Here is a 22,103-nt window from a genome sequence, read left to right on the forward strand (position 1 = left end):
TGACTGTGGATGCCAGTTCTGGATCCACACGTCCCTCCACAGTGGGGACATAGGTTTCCAGGTGGGAGTTGATCACGGTGAGGGTTTGCCAAACGTGCCTTCCTCTTAGCACATTTCTTCTTTTGTCCTGAGTTCAAGTGTCTTCAAAGCCTATGACACCTTTGGTAGAGGGTGTTCTCCAATTGGAGCGCTCGCAGGCCAGTGTTTTCCAGTTGTCAGTGTTTATACTACATTTTTAAAAGATTTGCCTTGAGAGAGTCTTTGAACCTCTTTTGTTGACCACCAGCATTACGGTTTCCATTTTTAAGTTCGGAATAGAGTAGTTGCTTTGGAAGACGATCATCAGGCATCTGCACAACATGACCAGTCCAATGAAGTTGATGTTGAAGAACCATCGCTTCGACACTGGTGATCTTTGCTTCTTCCAATCCATAAAGCACCACATCGAACACTGTGAAACTCTTGAAACTGAATGTAGTCCCATCAGCCCTGTATTGAGGTCTGCCAGAAGCTACAGACAGACACAAAGCATTCCATTTTAAAGTTCGGAATAGAGTAGATGCTTTGGAAGACGATAATCAGGCACTTGAATTTAAGCATATATGGGTAGCTTTTGGGAAAGCATTCACTGATCTGTCACAAAGAATAGAGGACACTAACAGGCCAAATTAATTAATTTACTCTTTATCTGTAGCGGTGAGTTTTGAAGCCAGCCTGGATTAATAATCTGCCATTCCAACCATGCTCATTTTTTTTAGCATTATAATTACAAGGCAATTAGTCTCAGTCGCTGTTCTGCACCTGCCTTATGATGAAAGGTGTCCAAACACACGAAGTCTGAAATTATACATTTTAGCTGTTCCACGGGGTTTCTTCTCTTCTTAAGTAGGTTGGAGGCAAGATTCAGCTTGACAAGCATCCTTTGTATAATAGGGAGAGAAGTCACCCTAAGTGGTTCAGGCAGCAATTACCAACTATCCCAAAGGGGCAATTAAAATACACACACACCCTCGAACAATTACAGTGACTTTGAGCCAAAACGCATGTTATAGTGGGTTACTATCAAAAATGACCTCCTGTATCTCATCCTCCCCTTTCTCTCTTCCAGACAGGAGTGGAGAACTTGCGTGGCCCTCAAGATATGGTGGGTCAATGGTCAGGGGAGACAGGAGTTGTGGTCTAGGCCCAGAAACACCTGCAGGGCCAAAATGTTCCCTGCTACAACTGCTGTTAAGGTTTAGTTCCACTTGCCATTTAATTAACATTGTCACTGTTGCAGATACTAATATAGTGCAGTTTGAAGCAACTGGAATCATAAGGGCTGACTCCCTTTGGAATAAAACATTGTCCAGACCCATAAAAAATATTATTCAAACTTTTTACCGGCAGAACAAAACAGAATACACATCCAAATATCTGTACAATGTATTGTGTTATCTACAACAGGTTCAGCATCTTGCCTATGAAATCATCCAAACAGACCTAGAAGCAAAGGTCTCTCTCTCTCTCTCTCTCTCTCTCTCTCTCTCTCTCCACAGCCTGCAGGCTATTTACTCTTGCTTCAGGAGGGCTTCATTTTACACCTACACTCCACTGAGTTTGAGGGATGTGGGTGGTGCTGTGGTCTAATCCACCAAGCCTCTTGGGCTTCTCTTGGGCTTGCCAGTCGTAAGGTCGGCAGTTCGAATCCGAACGATGGGGTGAGCTCCCATTGCTCTGTCCCAGTTTCTGCCAACCTAGCAGGTCAAAAGCCTACCAGCGCAAATAGATAAATAGGTACAGTGTTTCCGTGTGCTCTGGCTTCCGTCACGGTGTTCCATTGCACCAGAAGTGGTTTAGTCATGCTGGCCACATGACCTGGAAAACCTGTATGCAGACAAATGTAAACTCCCTCAGCCTGAAGGCAGAGATGAGCACCATACCCCATAGTCGAAATCAACTGGACTTAAGCATCCAGGGGTGCTTTACTTTTACTTTTACCTTTACCTTTACCATTGAGTTTGGGAAATAATGATTCAAAAGCAACTCACTTTCAAAATGGAGATTTGGAAACCCAATACCTCTCACATGATCTAAGGTTACAACGCTCACATAACAGAGAAACAGCAATCAGCTAGTTAAACATTAACTTAGCAAAAGCTCAACATGCTCTCTCCTTGGCTTTAATATAGCCCCATTGAAGAGCCCCATGTTAAACCTTCGACAATATACATTCCAGCATTCTCATTTCAGTATCAATTAAACCATTATATTTAAGAGTCACATCATGTGATTCATCTTACTCTACTCCATGCCATTGGCGGCGGCTGCTGGTAAAGGTAAAGGACCGCTGGACGGTTAAGTCCAGTCAGAGGCGACTATGGGGTTGCGGTGCTCATCTCACTTTCAGACTGAGGGAGCAGGCATTTGTCCACAGACAGCTTTCTGAGTCATGTGGCCAGCATGACTAAACCGCTTCTGGCACAACTATGTAACAGAAACCAGAGTACATGGACAGAGGCATAGCAAGCCCAGGTGGTACCCGGTGCGGAATTTTTTGTCAATCCCCCCCACGCGGCTCTGGCGAAAAGTGAAAAACATGAACTGCGAAAAAACTAGAGCTTACAGAACAAAACTGACTTCAGATATGAAATCAGCATTGAAAGAACATATAAGAACAGTTGAAAAATCTCACGCAACAGAAAATTAAAAAACTGTTCCCCAGTGGGGGGCGCCGAGTGTCACCCCCCTCCAGGGTGGCACCCGGGGTGGACTGCCCCCCATCGCCCCCCCTGCTACGCCACTGTACATGGAAACACTGGTTACCTTCCCACTACAGTGGTACCTATTTAGCTACTTGCACTGGCATGCTTAGTGCCCTGGGACAAGGGAAAACCCAGAGAACAGAGAAAGTGACACAGCCAGAGGTCTTACCTGCTATAATGTGGTATTTGGGCTGCAGAAAGCACTACACCACCCCACGTAGCTTGCGTATAATGCTTTTCTCCTTCCCACATTGCTCCTGATCGGCTCTTGAACAATTCTTTTTAATTTAAATTCAAAAGGCTTTTTTTTCTCTCTCATATCGACACCGTCCCATGTGCCAAGGGTATATAAATCAAAATCCCATATACCTCAACGTTACGTGCTTTTGACATTGAAGTTTCACTTAGGCGAATATTACTCCATAAACAGCATTTGATTAGATTTGGGGGTTGAACTAGTCCACAGAAAGCCGGGTGTAATCATTTGTTTGATTAAAAAGGCAAGGCAGGGCTCCCATTACATGATAGGAGAATCTCACATTTTAAAATCTCCTTCACAGAATCCTTCAGACACATTTTAGGTACTACTGATGATGCCCTTTATTGAAATACTTGGTCTTTATAACTTTATAACTTTTACAGTTGCCTCACTTGAACTTTATAATTGAAAACCAAACCAATGACCTTTAACCGAGGGGGTGGGGAGTGAGTGTTGGTGAATCTTACCACAGAACTACATATCTTTTGTAGTAGTAGTATTGGTTTTGCTCTACTTAATAGCTGCTTAGTACAGTGGAAATTATCTGCCTGATTATCTGTTCTTTCAGAGGGCCCAAATGGCGTTTTGCTGAAAAATAATTGCTTCCAATTATTCTACTGCTCTCTCTTTAGGTTTTAATTATCATGTTTGAACTTCCCATTTTCACCTCCAAGAGGGAATCATAGTGTCTGTTTACTGCCTTCCTCTAATGTCATTGCTCTGTAGACCTATTGCTCCTTTTTCCTGGCACCTGCCTTTGCTTTTAAAGTTTTATCTCATTTTATTGGTGTTCTACAGCAAAGCAAGTAATCTCTTCAGCTCCCAGGAACATCATGGAAACCTGTTATCAGCGTGGCCAAGAGAATTTGGAAGTGACAAAGTTCTAAATGATGTAACTTTCAAAATACAGTGGTACCTCTACTTACGAATAACTCTACTTATGAATGTTTCTACTTACGAATGGAGCTCCGTCCGCCATCTTGGATGCGGTTTAGATAGGATTTTTTCTACTTACGAATTTTTAGATAGGGTTGCTTCTACTTACGAATTTTTTCTCCCAATGCATTCCTATGGGATTTGACTTACAATTTTTTTCTACTTACAAATGTGCGTTCGGAACACATTAAATTCATAAGTAGAGGTACCACTATATCTGGATTCATGTAATCTATCTAAATATCCCCAATTTTTAAGATTTATATCCCATCGCATAAGAAGAGCCCAACTAGGTTGAGCTATCAGTTCTCCATGTCCAAAATTTTGTTCTCCACCATGACTAATGTAAAAAAACTGAAATCTTAAAGCAAGGAAGAAAACAACCCAAACAGAAAACTCTGATTGCCAGCAGCCAATACGGTAATTGAAAGCCCCACCACTAAATCTTATAAGCATGCCGAAATAAAAATGCCAAGTGTAGAGATGGGAGACTTCTGGACCTTCAAATGCTCCAACTCCCATTTGTCCCAGCAGCATAGCCAACAGTTAAGGTTGATGGCAATTGTAGTCCAGCATCATTTGGAAGCCCACAAGTCCCTATCCAACCTAGGGAACAAAATCTCTTCTGTACGTTCAAAGCACTGTACAAATGCATGATTGTAATTATTGTTACAATACTCCTAAAATTGACCATGCCTCTGAGGGGGTCATTCTATCATATACATAGCTGCCAAGTACCCCGTTTTCCCCGGGAAACCCCATTTTTACTTACCTTTTCCCGGTGGTCCCCCGTATCACTTCGTCTCCCGTTTTTCTCCGTTATTTTCTCCTGCTGGCGGCCATTTTTTTCTAGTTGCCCTTCTATGGGCACCAAAAATGGCCACCGGCGGCTTCAAAAGTCGCATCTACGCATGTCCGGAAGTGCATAGACGCGACTTCCGGTGTCGGCGACGACCATTTTTGGTGCCCATAGATGAGCGGAGCGACACCGGAAGTTGCGTCGACGCACTTCCTGACATGCGTACAAGCGACTTTCGAAGCCGGCGGCGGCCATTTTTGGTGCCCATAGAAGGGCAAAGCGACACCGGAAGTTACGTCGACACAACTTCCAGTGTCACACGGCTGCCGGTCCCAGATTCTGCAGTCCGGGACTTGGAAGGTAAGTATATGTGGTGGACCTGCAGGAAGGTCCATCACATGGACCTTAATAAAATTAAGGGGGGGTAAGCGAATTTTCCCAAGAGGCCAGAAACCTTCCTGCTGGCGATACTAGATTGTGGAATGTCAAATATAGCCTAATTATATTTATTAGGCATGCGACTACAGCAGCAAAGATTCTCTAGAAATGGAAGGAGGAGAGAACCTACTCGAAGGAAGAATGGTTGATGAAAATCGTGGCATATGCAGATATGGCAAAATTGATGGCACACAGGTACAAATTTCAAAAAGGTACAAATTTCAAATATTTTAAAGAAGACTGGAAACTCTTGCTAGTTTATAATAATAACAATTTTTATTGCGCTAGCCAAAGGCCATGGCAACATCCAAAGAAGGAAGAAACAAAGAATGAGAAACAGCAGTCGCTACATATGCAGTAAAACACCATGGTCAAATCCACCAAAAATTCTTATTTCTTATTGTACAGAATAAAAAGTAATTCTCAAATAAAATGTGCAAATTAGATCTCAGAGCCCCCTTTGCAACTGACTGCTAGCCCATCCAGTTCTATCTTCCTAGCTGCCAGGAAGATAGAGAGCCACCTTATAAATCACAGAGACATCAGTATCACTCAGCAGCCATTTCATCCTCTCTGCCCTTTCTAGTCTATATTAAAAGTTATTTCCCATATACAAAGACCCACAGCAAGAAGTGTAAGAAAACAGCAGAATATATTAAGAAAAATGTTAGAGAGGATGAAATGAGGTAAGACAGAACCTTAAAATTGTACGTAATTTTGGGTTTTAAACATTGATGTTGGGCGAGAGAGAATGCACTAGTTCTGTTGAATTGGAATAAAATTGTTGAGTAAAAAAATGTAACTTTCTATATTGAAAAAGAGTAAAATATCATCATCATCATTATAGAAATTGACCCTGCCTCAAAAATTTGCCATGGCACTATTATTGTATCCTATTATTGTATTATTGTATTGTATTGTATTGTATTGTATTGTATTGTATTGTATTGTATTGTATCCTATTATTGTATTATTGTATTGTATGAGCCCACACGGGGCTCATGACCTCACAATAAGACCAGTTGGAAACTAACGTCAAGGTATTTTGTATCTAAAGCCCAGTTCTGTATAAAATTACAAGATTCTGAAGTTGGTTCTCCAATTAATCTACTAGTTTTGTGCCTCTCTCCTACACCCCAGCTTAACAAGCAATTTTGCCACAACTAGCAATACAAAGGCAGGCAGATTTTCTATGCAGCTGCTGAATGTCTCACTTGTGAATTAATTATACGGTCACAGATCAATAAAGCAAGCATGTTACATAATTGAAACGAACAAGGGCTGCAAAGCAACTTAATTTGGGGGGGGGAGAGCTGAGAGACTAAACTAAGAATCATTCCATGAGGTCCCTTCTTTCAGGACTCTCACTTAAATGAGGAACATAAACAAGGAAACTACTTGCTGAAGAAAAGAGACATAAGATTAAGGTTCAACTATCCACCTTTGCCAGCACTCCTATCTTCACTTGCATTTGCTGCATTAAATGGTGTTCCTGCAGATGTATCAGGGCTGGGTAGTGGGCAGCAGATTCCATGATTTAGGAGCCAAGGACAAGTCAGGAGCAAAGAACCAGGTGGGAACAAGGACCAAATCAGAAGCCAGAATTAAGCAAATTTCCAAGGATACAGGAACACAGCAAAGCTCAGGGACACTTCATTGCTCAACCCAGGAAGAATGGGAATAGAAAACCCTCTCTATCTATGCCTTTCTTCCCAGAAAGATCCTATGGCCAGCCTTAGTGGGCAAAGTCCGATCAGAAACAGAGATGAATGCCACCTGTAGTTCAACGGTTGGCCACATGGGGCAGCCCTATAAAGAGGTTGCTGGTTTGAAGGGTAATACATGAATGGAAGCAATTTTTCCTAGGGCTGCCATATGTCTGGATTTTCCCAGACATTACCAGGATTTCAAAGGCGGAATTGACATCCGGGGATAATTTCCAAAAGGCGGCAGTTTGTCTTGAATCTATGAGTAAGGCAAGTCTTTTTCTTGGCTCAACAACTTTCGGAGCTCTTACATTTTGAAATATGGCAACTCTGTGTGCATCTAGAACATATGCACGTATGTATCTGGCTTCTCATCGACATCTGTACTTGATATGAAATTCAGAACACTAGAAAATGCTGCTGCTGTCACTTTTCTCGCCTTCACCAGCATGCCTAAATCATATGCAAAATCCATGAGCTCTTAAGCCACCGAATCATGGGCTTCATTCCATGAGCTGGGTAGGTCATTGGATGTCAACAGGATGTGCACCCCATCCAGGTCACTAGCTGTTGGGTGCACCTGCAAATGTGCACCCTATACCTGCAGGTCTCAGGGTGGTCCACAAGATAAAATTACAATATAGAACCACAAAATACATAATCATAATATAAACAGAAACAGCCAAATAACCCCCCTCAAAAAAAATCCCACATAAAAACAGTTAAAAACAATTTTTAAAAAGGAAAAAACACAATTAAAAAGCAGTTTGAAATAATGTAAAGTCGAATACTAAAATGCATTGGTTGGTTGTTGTTTTTTTTAGTTCACATTTTTCATATGTCCAATCACTTGTTCGTGATTACAGTTCTATCTCAGGCATAGTGAACCAATTATGCAATTTGCTGACAATCATAGATACAAGTTGTTAATATGCAACACATGTTCCTAGTGAGCTGGGGAGTGGGAGCGGGGAGACTTCAAACAAAAAGACCCACACCACCTGCAATTCCTTAAAACTACTTCTGCCTGGAGCATTGCTTATGCTGGCTCCTCATTAACATACTGTAAGTGCCACATTTATTAAAATTCGCTGAGGTGAATAAACCCATATGATTTGGATTTTTTTGCTCAACCATGCAAAAAGAGAACCCTAAAGTGAATTGCATATACTTGTGTGTCAGATGCTGAGGGCGGGGGAGAATACCCCTTAAAAAGCTCTCAAAGAAGCGTCATCCCAAAATGGAATATTGCTACTTAAGCTTGAGCATCAAATGAAGTAGTCCTAGAGATGAGGAAGCTGTGGTCCTACAGATATTGTCAGACTTCTAACTAGCCCCGCCAAAATGGCTGAAGATCAGGGGATGATGGAAGTTTTAGTCCAACACTATTTATGCCACATTATTAATAGTTTCTATAGTGTCTGATGTTCTGATGCTGTTGTTCTGCTACAACAGAACAACACTACCTCTCTGAGCACATTCCACAAGAGTGCTTCTATCATTATTTGTAACAGCTCAGTCCTGAAATGGGTTGGAGTGTGTGAGATTATGGGGGTGGGGGAATAGTACAGTATTCATATTGTTAACAAATGCCTCAGTTCCCTGAATCATGTAGAAATTGTAGGGGTGCGATGTTTGCCAGGGTTTGGTTCCCTTCAGAAGAAGGGATCTATGGAGACTAAGGATAATATGCAGCCAAAAAAATTAGACCTATTGAAATCAATGGTCTTCAGTAACTTTTAGCTCCGGGTCTACTCTGAGTATGAGTAACACTGCCTTGAGGCATTTTTTTTAAAAAAATATATTTACAGATTGAGTGGATATGGAAACAGACACTGTAACTCCTACAAACAGCAAACTCCATGGTCCCACATCGTGCCACAAAGAAATACACCCCCCAAAAGGTCGTTCCCAGAGCTCCAAACTGGTCTATTCCTGCCCTCTTCTACGGTAGGTTCTAAATGAAGTCAGCCTTCACACAGACCCTGTTTGATAATATCATTCCCTGCCCTTTCTTCAATCTGTTCCTTCTGTTTGGAACATTCTAGAATGGGTTCCGTGTCACAAACCAATTGTCACCTCTGGTTCCAAGAGCCCTCAGAACTCCTGGTGGTCTCTTGTTCTCAGAGAGCTCCCTGGTGAGGACCTCACTCAAAGAGTTTGGTTGTCCCCTTTGCTCACATGAAGCTGTTCTGTTCGCTTTGTTTTACATACAGTGTTGGGGTTCCTGGCTGGTTTTCTGCCTCCCTCCAGCCACAGGAGCAGAGGAGATAGAGAGCTAGGCAAGAACTTCACCAAAAGACCTCGCTAGCTGCCCAGGAGGCTACTCAGGAGGAGGGCGAAGCTCGTGGAAGCACTTGCTCGATCATGATGAGGCTGAGGGCCAGGAAGGAAGGGAGGCCTCCAGCTCCTATAGAAGAGCCCAGTCTGAGTTGAATCATTGCTGAAGCAACATCTCCCAAGCTGCAGCCAGCCTGACCTAAAGAAATGGACAAGTGGAGATACAGAGTGGATGATGGCAGGGGCGAAGTAAGGCTAACCGGCACCCGGGGCGGGGTGTCAGGGGGTGGGGCAACCCCCCGGCGCAGCATGCGCAGTGCTGCTACATACTGAACATGCACACATGCAGTATGTAGCGGCGCCACACATGCTCAGTACATAGTGGCACTGAGCATGCGCCATGGGGCAGTTTGCCGATGGCGCCACTCCAGCGCCATGCGGACGGCGGTGGGATCTTCTGCTCATGGCTGCAGTGGCAGCAGAGGGATCCTGCCACCACCCGTATGGTGCTCGAGCGGCACTGTTGGCAACGTACGGCGCATGCATGTGCGCTGCACGTATGGTGAGCACGCATGCGCCGCTGGGCAATTTACTGACGGCGCCACTTGAGCAGTGTATGGGCAGCAGTGGGATCCCTCCTCCTCCGCTGCAGCCATGAGCGGAGGATCCTCCACATGTTGCTGTGGCGGTGCGATGGTGGCGCCTCACGCCGCCGCACCTGGGGGGAGCCCCCCCCCATGGGGTTCCTTCTTGTTACCCCACTTAGAGATGGCACCCGGGGTGGACTGCCCCCACCCACTTCCTCCGCCACTTAATAATGGGACCTTGGGAAGTTCAGGAGCGGGGCGAGGGGAACACGTGAAACACTTATTTACAGCTGAGGGGCTATGAAACAGATGGAAAGTTTCATCCAGTTGTGACTCATTAGGTCTAGAGTGCTGTTTTATTCTTCAGAATGCCTTTCACCTTCAGAATAAGAATGCAAAAGGAAACATACCGGTAAGAGCCTTAATGAAAATGGATCGATACCCATTTTCGATAACTGAGGTAAGAATTGTGAAACTATTATTGTGTGCTAAATTGTGAAAAATGTTGTCAAACTTCATTGGCAGAAATTGCTATAAAATGTGTTTAAAATGAAAACCTAATCAAAACAAAACATTGCTAATACTGGTGCAGGTAGTAGCTAAGGCTGCAATCCCATAGCCCCCTTCTTTGTTGGAATGAGGCCATACTGGGATTTACTTCTGAGTGGACAAAGTAACTTGGAAATAAAAAATAAAAGATAAAAAGCAATGACCCATCCATTAAAACACAAACAATAAAATGGAAAAAGCAGCAAAAACAGAAACAACCTGATATGTCAAGCATATATCAGAATCCAAAAGCTTCTTTCAAAACAAAGGTATTTAATGATTGGTAGAGCACAAATGAAGGGACAGGAAATTCCACATGCAGGATACCACCACAGATAAGGCCCTCTGGCACATTGCTGTCAACCTTGTATCAGAAGGCTGTGGTACACACAACAGCTGCTTTTAATTTTACTATTTCGTTATTTCCTACATTTTAATATATTTTTAAGTTGCTGTATCTCACCCTGGGACCTTATGATAATGAGCAGGAAAAAAATCAAATCAATCAATCAATAATATTAAAATGTTAGTACTGCTCTAGTAATAAATAATCACCTCCCCCCCCAAAAAAACCCTTTAGGGTTTCTTGCTTTGCAATAAGAATAATCTGGAATGCAACCTGTCAAACAAGTACTAGGTAGGAGGATTTGAGAACATTATCTAGCTACACTTAAGTGCAATCATAGTTTGAACATTAATGTAGGTTTTACTGACATCCCCATCAGTGTTTGACACTGTAAGATTTATTAATGATAGCCAGACCTTTCAAGTCCCTCTCAGAAGCACCTGATGACACACCACTGACAAAATTCGCTTGTAGTGCAGCACAGTGGCAACTGCACATTCACTTTTTCCTCTTCAGTGTGACACAGAGAAGAAAATAACCCCATGAGTTCCGCAAACGGTGGTTGGAAGGAACCATCCAGGTGAACGCTGGAAGAATGTTGAAGGTCACATAGTCCAAAATCACTCCATCTTAGGCTGTGTCACAGGCAAATTGCAAGGGTAAGCAAGGTTCACGGACTGAGATGCTATGGAACATACTTATTTTGTGACATCACAATGTTTTTTCTTCCTGTTGGCCCTTAGCAACCAAAGCCAGGAAGAAGAAGCAGGGTAGGAAGAACCAGAATGCCATGATCTCATGATGCAAAGGTAGGTTCGGCCAGAAGACAACCCATTATTGAAGTATGGGACAATCCTGTATTATACCATCCCTAGATGACATAGCAATCACCTTAGAGCCACATTGGAATTCTCCTTGCTCCCTAATAGTTCCCCCCCCAAATTCATGCTAAATCACTTGAAGGTCAAATTAACTCCTTGGCCAAATTAAAGAACCATGCATTGGAATATATATCTGTCCTCTCGAGATGTTACGAATCTCAGTGAAGTTTCACACCAGCCCTGCAAGAACCGGAGACCCACCAGCCTGGACATAGCTCACCCGATATGTATTTTAGCCATGACAACTTCCCTTTTCTTTAATTTTGGAACTCAGGTAGTTCAGGTGGTTTATCAAGAGCCTGGTGGGCCAGCGGATAGGCTTGGCTTGGCTTGGCGGACCACAAGTTGTACTCACGGACCACAAGTTGTACTCTTGCAAGAGAGTTATTTTCAGGCTGATTTGCCTGGCAACTTTCCCAACAAAAGTTTTGAGAAGATCATCAGAGTCAATGAGGCATAAAAAATCCCAACAGCTGCTTAGCAATGTAAAGGAAAACGAAAGTTTATGCAGATAGCAAGCAAACCAATAGGTGGGAGCCAACATGAGAGGAATGACGAAACAGTCAGCAAAAATGACATCCTTCAGATACCTTTGTTCTGTAGGAAAAGGTAGCAGAAAAGCTACTTTAGAGAAAACTGGGTTGCCGTCATTAAGCAGCCCTTCAGAGATCAGGCGGGGGGGGGGGAGGAATACAACAGCTTACAGGAAATTTTTCTGGATTGTACTGATCATTGAGCAGCAGATAGACACTGATGAAAATGGGAATCTAGCAACAAGGGAGATGTCCTAGTTGTCAGAGAGCTGGGAGGATCATTAGAAAGAGAGCTAAACTAGAGTTAAGAAAGATTCAAAATTATTTTACCAAGCACAAGTTAATCTGAAGCATTTCTGTTCCTGACACACTCTCTCTTGTGGGTTCCTGACACACTCTCTCTTGTGGGTTCACATGGACCCATAGGAGCCAATTCCTAGGGGCCAAGGGACCTCCGACCCCCCCAATAAAATATTTGAGGGGTCTGAGTTCCCCAAAAGTTGATGGGCATTGCCATTCAAATGGTATGTGTGCACAATGTCAAGTGATCGATTACACGAGATGGGACTTACCTCCCCCACCCCAATATTTTATTCAAGTTGGCGCTACTGCAAGGGCCACTGGCAATGATGGCTGGGGCTGATCAGAGGTGAAGAACATCTTAGTTTGAACCGAGTTTGTGAGCTTACTGGCAAGCAAGTTAATGGTCAATTTGGGTAAGGCCTCCATAGGTTAATCCAGTATCAAGCACAAGATGATGATGATGAATATATTATTTATACTCAGCCACTCTGGGAGGCTCCTATCAGAATATTAAAAACACGATAAAACATCAAACATTAGAAACTTCCCTAAACAGGGCTGCCTTCAGATGTCTTCTAAAAGTCAGATAGTTGTCTTTGACTTCTGATAGGAGGGCGTTCCACGGGTTGGGCACCACCACCGAGAAGGCCTTCTGCCTGGTTCAAACCTACATCATGGAACAAACCAGCATCACTATTACCAGGCAAAGGAAGAAACTAGGCCTGAGATGACATTCCCTACCGCTAGGAAGGAGGGCTAGTGACCAGCAGACCAGGCATACCATGTGTTTGGAGGTCTCCTAGCCTCCACCCACATGAACTGACATGGTCAGCAAACGATCACAGAAACGTATATGCTTCTTCTCCAACAAGAGGCTCATCAACTAATGTCCATTGACGTAAGCCCCCGTGTGTATTTTAATATGTAATTTCAATCTAGATATGCAATTAATTTGTTATGAATGAATCTTCATTTGCTAGCATTTAATAAGAGATGCAACTCAAAAATAGTCTGCCACTAATGTGCTTCTTTGGGGAGAAGCATAGTCTCTCTGCAGCTTTAAAATAATTTACTTTCCTCCTGTTAATCCAGTCTGCAAGCCAAGATAGCCTTGATGAAATGGTCCTCAAATCCAAAACACTCTTTAATTTGATTAGTTGAGATACTTCATATTTTCACTCATATGGTTAGGGTGTATGAGAAATCGGGTCCTCCCTGCAATAAAGCGGTGGGCCCGACAACCAGGACTAGGTGTTGGGGCGGGGACAATTGGAGCAGCCACAACACCCAATTGGTGGTCCATTTGCAGGGTGCAATTGGACTAAGGGCATGTCAATCAAAGAGGCAGATGGAGCCATAGAGAGTCTCCTTCTCCAGCTTCATGCATTGGAACACCCGCCCACCACTCCCTAATTTTAGGGCTTGTGCTTGACCTTGCTATGCCGTCGTGTGTGACGGGCACGGCAGGAATTTTTCCCACTTGGCGGATTGGCTGTTGCCACTTGGGTTTTGCCTGCTGTGTAACAATTCGTCACAACTTTTAAGGTTGGTGGATAGTCTCTGGTTCACGCTGATAGGGGAGGAATGAGCCCTTACCACCCTATCCCCAGGTATTCCTCTTAAAGGAATCCATTGGACTACTGGTTGGTATTCCCCCAAGTGGGGTATGCCTTCGCCAGAGTTCTGGGCACACATGGGAGAATCAGGACCTGGCGCTAGTCAGGACCCCGTCCCAGGTGTGAACCTGGATGCTGACTCAAGGTGTGTCCTGAGTCAGCGCTACTCTAGGTAGCTTTGGAACCAGAGCTTATGCAACCACTCACTTGATTTGTAATCAATAAAGTTGTGGCCTAAATTCTGCCAAAAACCAAACCAAAAATATGAGCCATGTCTGAATTTATTTCTAGGCCTGGGTTACAGGGGCTCCGCACGCAACTTGTGATACTTGCAAACTTAGAGCTGTGCTGAATAGTCTCCAGTTTCAAATTTTGGTGAGAGACTACAACTGTTGGTGGGGTGCCATTTTTCTCCCAAAGCTGTTCAATTTTCTGGATTCTTTTTTTTTTTTAAAAAAAGCATCCTGTTTTGATATTGGCGTTTCCCCTCAGCGATGTTCCTTATGCACCCGTTTCCCCTCAATTCTCCTGCTTTCTCACATTAATCACATTAGGGTACCCACCCAATCAGGAACCGTACAACGAATGAGATTTCATCACGAGTATGCAATCAAGGTGTGGCTTATGATATGTCATCCATGATGGGAAGTGAGGACAATGTAAAATAATTCAATCTTTCCTTTCTTTCTTTCTTGCTTCCTGGGTTGCGGGGGGGGGGGGATAAGCAGAAACACGGGAAGCGGGTTCCCATCTCCGCTCCTCCACATGCAGCTGCTGGGTGACCTTGGGCTAGTCACACTTCTCTGAAGTCTCTCAGCCCCACCCACCTCACAGGGTGTCTATTGTGGGGGAGGAGGGGAAAGGAGATTGTTAGCTGCTTTGAGACTCCTTCAGGTAGTGATAAAGTGGGATATCAAATCCAAACTCTTCTTCTTCTCCTTCTCCTTCTCCTTCTCCTTCTCCTTCTCCTTCTCCTTCTCCTTCTCCTTCTCCTTCTCCTCCTCCTTCTCCTCCTCCTCCTCCTCCTCTAATGATGAACTGAGCCTGTTAAGCATCTCTTTGCATGACTAAAGAGCACAGAAACCTCTAGCTGGAGATGCTTCCATAAGATGTCACTTGAGAGTGTAAAGGAGATCAAAAGACCAGGGACCAATCTCATTTTTCAGCTAGAACTGGAAGACAGAATGGGTTGACTTTCTCTCTCTGTTGAATTCAGAGCTATGGTATTAAGGATTGCAAACCATATCTACTAACCTCCTTTTCAAAAGAAATCAAACCTGAGATATATGCCGACACCCCGGAAATCTCTTGCTGGTTGGAGACCGAGGTGTGCATAACAATATCACACTATTCAGAAAGTTCCGAGAATATTGAACCACAATTCTGCAGTAGCACCTTGAGTCAGCAAAAGCTTGTGATATTGATCTATTCCCAAGTCTTGCTTTGTTCGAGAAAAGCAGCAGAGTTATGGTGTTGCATTAAAAAAAGATCAAAGGAAGATCTGAATATTTTGTCTTCCTTATTAGAAGAGAGCAAAAATATGACACTGGATGAGTTTAAAACTACTCCTAGTAAGGCGTTCTTAAATTGTATTTGGGAAGGTCTGAAGGGGGATTGTTAGTGTGTTAATGACCGTTCCCCACATAAAAGGGGAGACGGATTTTGCGCGGTTGTGCGCAGCCCCCTGGGATCCCTGGGGCAGCCTTGGAAGTTCAGAGGCCGGCACTGCCTTCCCGGGCTTGGGGAGGCGTTGCCAGGGGGATTGGCCAGGTAGGAGGAGGTAACCTTACCTTCTCAACAGAAGAACGCTAACGAAACAGAGAAGAAAGTGATGATGCAAAATCATTTCGACCTGTGCTGTGTTTTCTTTTCTGACTGCAAAGCACCACATTGATTAGATGTTACCCGTTATATTTTTAATGTCCGGATTAGCATTATTATTATTTTCTTATTTTTCCTTTGGTGATGCAAAATAAATATTCCATTCATTGTGTTATGTGCATTTGATGTTGCTTTGGGCATCTGTTGAAACCGAGTTTGTTATTTGTATCCGAAACCCTACAGAGAGAGCTCTGAGACCAAAGAGTCCTCTCAGGTCTTATGATTAAATAGACATCAAGTGCATTATGGAGAAACAATAAATAAATAAAGGACTGGAGCTCTCAACTAGCTCAAATAAGACATCCAGATTAAAAGATCAAAGAGTCTTCAAAATAAACCATGCAGAGAAATATAAAAACATTGGCAATCTCTTTTTGTTTGTTTTAGCCAAATGCATTTAATATTTGTGATATGGTGAGCAGCCTGTATAATCTGAGCTGTTGGCTAATTTCAGACAGGATAAGGGATCTAGACATTGGAAATAAGGATTAGATCACTCAATCTATGAAAAGACTCTGCGGGTATTATTTAAGCCTTACAATCTCTGTGGAGGTTTCAAATCAGTGAGTGGATACATACCGTGTTTCTCCGAAAATAAGACACTGTCTTATATTTATTTTTCCTTATAAACCCCCACAGTTGCTTATTTTCAGGGAATGTCTTATTTTTTATTACGCGTCCAGCCTCGCCTCTTCCTTGGGGCCCTCCAGAACTGCGCCTATCACTATGTCTTATTTTCTGGGTATGGCTTATATTGCACAAATGCTTAGAAATCCTGCTATGGCTTATTTTATGGGTATGTCTTATTTTAGGAAAAACAGGGTACATAGTTCCTGCTCTTAGGCAAAAGTGTAGCAGTGAAATAAACCTAGGCCTATTGCTTAATTCCAATCTCAAATACCATTTCTTAAAAAGTCTTTTAAAATGTGCTATATTTTGTGTAATAGCCTAACTATGGGCTGACTCGGGCGAACTTTGTAAGTAGTTATCTCCTACAAAAGGCGGGATGTAGAGTCAGACTTTGAGAATGTTTGTTCCAATTACATCACCATGCACATCATGTGTACCATAAATTGGATGTACTCATGTACAAATTTATATGTAGTTTGCCTAATTTCTAAGGTCCACCTATTTTAAGGGGGAGAAGAACCACAGAAAATGTAGTAGTAGTAGTAGTAGTAGTAGTAGTAGTAACAACAACATGCCACCCATCTGACTGGGTTGCCCCAGGCACGCTGGGCGGCTTCCAACAAATTTAAAAACAATAAGACATCAAACATTAAAAATTTCCCAATACAGGACTGCCTTCAGATGTCTTCTAATCATGTAATGTACGCGATTACTATATATAATCCAGTCACTCTCTACCACTCTATGAACAAATTCCTAGGCCCCACAAATAACTCAGAGATGCATTTTAAATAAAAGGACACATCCTACTCATGTAAAACCATGCTGATTCCCGGACCATCTGCGGGCCGGATTTAGAATGTGATAGGGCCGGATCTGGCCCCCGGGCCTTAGTATGCCTACCCATGGGTTAGAGCAGGAACCCCCAAACTTTGGCCCTCCAGATGTTTTGGCCTACAATTCCCATCATCCCTGACCACTGGTCCTGTTAACCAAACCAAACAAACCAAACAAACCAACAAACCAACCACCTGTCTCCTTGATCCTTGCCCATCCTGGCTTATAAAAGCTAGCCAGGAAGGGCTGGGCGATGGGCTTCGCGGGTTGGTAAATGCTTCTCTCCATGAGGGAGCCTTCCCAGACCCGCTGAAAGAGGCGGTTATTAAACCGCTTCTTAAAAAACCATCTTTAGATCCGGCCAATATGGCCAACTATCGCCCAGTCTCAAATCTTCCATTCTTGGGCAAGGTGATTGAGCGAGTGGTTGCGGAACAACTCCAGGCACGCCTGGAAGAAGCGGACCATTTGGATCCCTTCCAGTCAGGATTCAGGCCTCATCATGGGACTGAAACTGCCTTGGTCGCACTGGTCGATGATCTCCGGCGGGCTAGGGACAAAGGTAAGAGCTGTTTCCTTGTTCTGCTGGATCTCTCAGCGGCTTTTGACACCATCGACCATAACATCCTTCTGGACCGTCTAGAGGGCTTGGGAGCTGGGGGCACTGTCATGCAGTGGTTCCGCTCCTTCCTCCTGGGCCGTGTTCAGAAAGTGGTGGTGGGGGATGAGTGTTCAGACCCCTGGGCGCTCACTTGTGGGGTGCCTCAGGGTTCTGTCCTCTCCCCCATGCTTTTTAACATCTATATGCAGCCACTGGGAGAGATCATCAGGGGGTTTGGGCTGGGTGTCCATCAGTATGCTGATGATACCCAGCTCTACCTCTCTTTTAAATCAGAACCAGTGAAGGCGGTGAAGGTCCTGTGTGAGTGCTTGGAGGCGGTTGGAGGATGGATGGCGGCTAACAGATTGAGATTGAATCCTGACAAGACAGAAGTACTGTTTGTGGGGGACAGGAGGCGGGCGGGTGTGGAGGACTCCCTGGTCCTGAATGGGGTAACTGTGCCCCTGAAAGACCAGGTGCGCAGCCTGGGAGTCATTTTAGACTCACAGCTGTCCATGGAGGCACAGGTCAACTCCGTGTCCAGGGCAGCTGTTTATCAGCTCCATCTGGTACGCAGGCTGAGTCCCTACCTGCCCACTGACTGTCTCTCCAGAGTGGTGCATGCTCTAGTTATCTCTCGCTTGGACTACTGCAATGCGCTCTACGTGGGGCTACCTTTGAAGGTGACCCGGAAACTACAACTAATCCAGAATGCGGCAGCTAGACTGGTGACTGGGAGCGGCCGCCGAGATCACATAACACCGGTCCTAAAAGACCTACATTGGCTCCCAGTACGTTTCCGAGCACAATTCAAAGTGTTGGTGTTGACCTTTAAAGCCCTAAACGGCCTCGGTCCGGTATACCTGAAGGAGCGTCTCCACCCCCATCGTTCTGCCCGGACACTGAGGTCCAGCTCCGAGGGCCTTCTGGCGGTTCCCTCATTACGAGAAGCCAAGTTACAGGGAACCAGGCAGAGGGCCTTCTCGGTAGTGGCACCCACCCTGTGGAATGCCCTCCCACTAGAGGTCAAAGAGAACAATTACCAGACCTTTAGAAGGCATCTCAAGGCAGCCCTGTTTAGGGAAGCTTTTAATGTTTGATGGATTTCTGTATTTTAGAATTTGTTTTTTTTTTTTTGGAAGCCGCCCAGAGTGGCTGGGGGAACCCGGCCAGATGGGCGGGGTATAAATAATAAATTATTATTATTATTATTATTATTATTATTATTATTATTATTATTAGGGATCATGGGAGTTGTAGGCCAAAACATCTGGTGGGCCACAAAACATTTGGGGGTGCCTGGGTTAGAGTTTACCTTGACTTTGTTTTGTGATAACATAGGATTGCCATGCATCTGGATTTTCCTGGACATTTCAGGGATTCAAATGACAGAATTAGTGTCCGGGGAAAATTTGAAAAATGTCCAGGTTGTCGAAACTTTCCCCAAAAATGAGCCCAACAACTTTTTGTGTCCAGATCTTTACTTCTTGAAATATGGCAACCCTAGATAACAGCAAAAACTGTTACACCAAGCTAGCATTAAAGATGGCCGGTGCCAAAGAGCAGGAATGGGTAAACTTTGGTGGCTGCAAATGGGGGAGTCAGTCAGTTCGATTTGCATTAAAAACTATTTTGCATTTCTCAAAAAAAAATGCAACTCCAAGCATAGCTATTCTTCATAATTTGCACATCTGCAAACTTTGTGCTGTAGCTCTCCAGCCCAAAACAAATTATACGAAAATGTGTATATTAGGGGAAAGTGTGCATTAAAATGCTCATAACATTGAACACAAGCAAACTTGCATTATAATTAGGGGAAAATGCTGGCAGAATTGCTTATATTAAGACAAATGCATACTAAAAGAGGTGGATTTTTCACAAAGTGTTTTAGCAGAAGGATTTTCAAGCTGATGCAGAAATGTGATGAAGTGAACTAAAGACTGAAAATATAAGAAACTGTTGAACTGCAGCTCCTATCAGCCCCAATATTATAGAATGTAATTTTGTGGGAAGAAATATTAAATGTACAGACAAAAACAAACTCCCAACTCCCAACTTCGGAGAACACATCTCAACAGTTGGGAGTTTGTTTTTGTCTGTACATTTAATCCATTTTTAAATAACAGTCGTGTGAACAAACAAATGATGTGAACAGGAGAAAAGGAACAGTTGAGATTTTCTTCCTCCCTCTTTGATCTCTGAGGTTTAGCATCAAACTTTTAACCAAGTTTTCAAAGTGAGAGAGTCTGTCTTTGACTGTTTGGCTCTACCCAAGATGGCTGGCTTGCACAGAGTTCAAATGTCAACTCTTCTAGAGTCTGCAATATGCTGTGACCAAGATAAAAGGATTAGTTGGAGTTACATCTGGAAAAACTCCTATAGCAGCTGGAGGATCTATAAAAAGTTCTTTGCAACACAATAAATGGGAGAAACAGATTGGCACTTTAAGGCCCAATTCTCTATGAATCAAGTTGCATTCCTGTGCACGTTTATTTGAAAGGAAGTCCTACTGGCATCAGTATGCCTTACTTCTGAGTAAACATGGATAAACTTGGTCTGCAAAGGCATACAATCAGCAGCGACCATTACTCCACTCGTGCAGCATCTGTGATGGCCTTAGAAGTCAATCCCAGACAATGCTCCCTTCACCAACTCTCACGCTGCTCCAGAACTCTTTCCTCAACTTCCGAAGAAGCTTTCGGGAGGTGCAGGAGAAATCAGCAAAGATTGCCTCTCCATAGCCTTCCCACAGCACAAGAGGACCTCTGCTATGTCCCACTCTGGACTCACTCTGAGATCTGATTGCAGTGAGGGAACCTCGGCGCTGGACCTCAGTGTCCAGGCAGAACGATGGAGGTGGAGACGCTCCTTCAGGTATACTGGGCCGAGGCCGTTTACTTTCCATGGCCTTCAGTATGTCAAAAGGACATCTATATTGAGAGTTTTGCCAACTTACAGGTTTATTTAAATATATTTCGTGGATGAATGGATTGAATTGGCTAGGGGGATAAATATCTAAAAATCATTTCATCAATAGACAGCCTTAATCATTTCCCCCACTGACCTGCTGCAGATATAATGGCAACTTTATCAGCCCATATTCTACACCAGCAGGAGGAAATGCATGTGTAAAAATGGGTGCTGTGCGCACATTTCTCAGGGTTGAAAAGTGCAGCCCAGAAACTGTGTTCATCTGTTCATGGAGATAGCAGGATTGGGGAAGACGCCTGGACTGGACTTTTAACTTGCAGAAATATATGTGCAGCACTCACAGGGGAAAAGTGTATTATCCACCTTAGAAGGAGTTCTATGTTAGCATCATATTGCATTTTCGAACCCCCAAGTTGTTTATGCACAAATCAGTGCTTCCTCTTAATCAAAATAAGAGCCTGCATTTTCCATCTCGATATTTGCGCGGCAGCAAGGCATTCTCAGCAAAATAGTTAAGAACTAGGCTGCCATGTTCCGTTTCCTCAAATAGGCAGCAGCATGAAAAATATATGGGCAAGTCAGATAAAATTAGGATGATCATATATAATCAAGTTCCTAATCCTCTTTGATTGAAACTGTGTGAGGAATGGCCACCAAGCTTTGCATCTCTCCTAGCAATTTGAATTATGCTCTGAGCTGACAGAGAATGAATTATCCCCAATGACTCTCTCTTTCAGTCAATTGCTATATAAATGGAAAACAAATCCATCTCGATAGGAGAAAGAGTTCTTTAAAAACAAATATGCAATATACAGTTACATGCCAAACAAGACTGGTGAACTATGTACTTCAGTTAATCCTGATTTTTTTTTAAAAAAAAATGCTGATGGGATCTAAATAAATTAGATAATAGCTTTGAAATCCTAAAGGGAAAAGCAACAGTCCCTCCCCCACCAGTTTGATAGAGCAGTCATCTAAGCATCTCGTGAACAGTACTGCAGAAGTCCAAGTCCCCTTCATGACAATCACTGTCATGCTCCAATATCTTCTTTCAGAAAAACTAGCGATGTGTTTCCTTTTGTTCCACTGTACATAACAGAAATTGCCAGCCATTCTCTTGAAGCTGAAGCACCTTGTGTTGTCAGTGTTCCTAAATGCTGAGCATTGGAGCAGACACAACAACTCATTCTTGGAGTTCTTCCTGTGCTCCTTCTCCAGAGTGATCCCAGCAGCCAATCCTCGGTGG

This window comes from Zootoca vivipara, chromosome 1 (assembly GCF_963506605.1).
Source record: "Zootoca vivipara chromosome 1, rZooViv1.1, whole genome shotgun sequence".
NCBI classification, from domain to species: domain Eukaryota; kingdom Metazoa; phylum Chordata; class Lepidosauria; order Squamata; family Lacertidae; genus Zootoca; species Zootoca vivipara.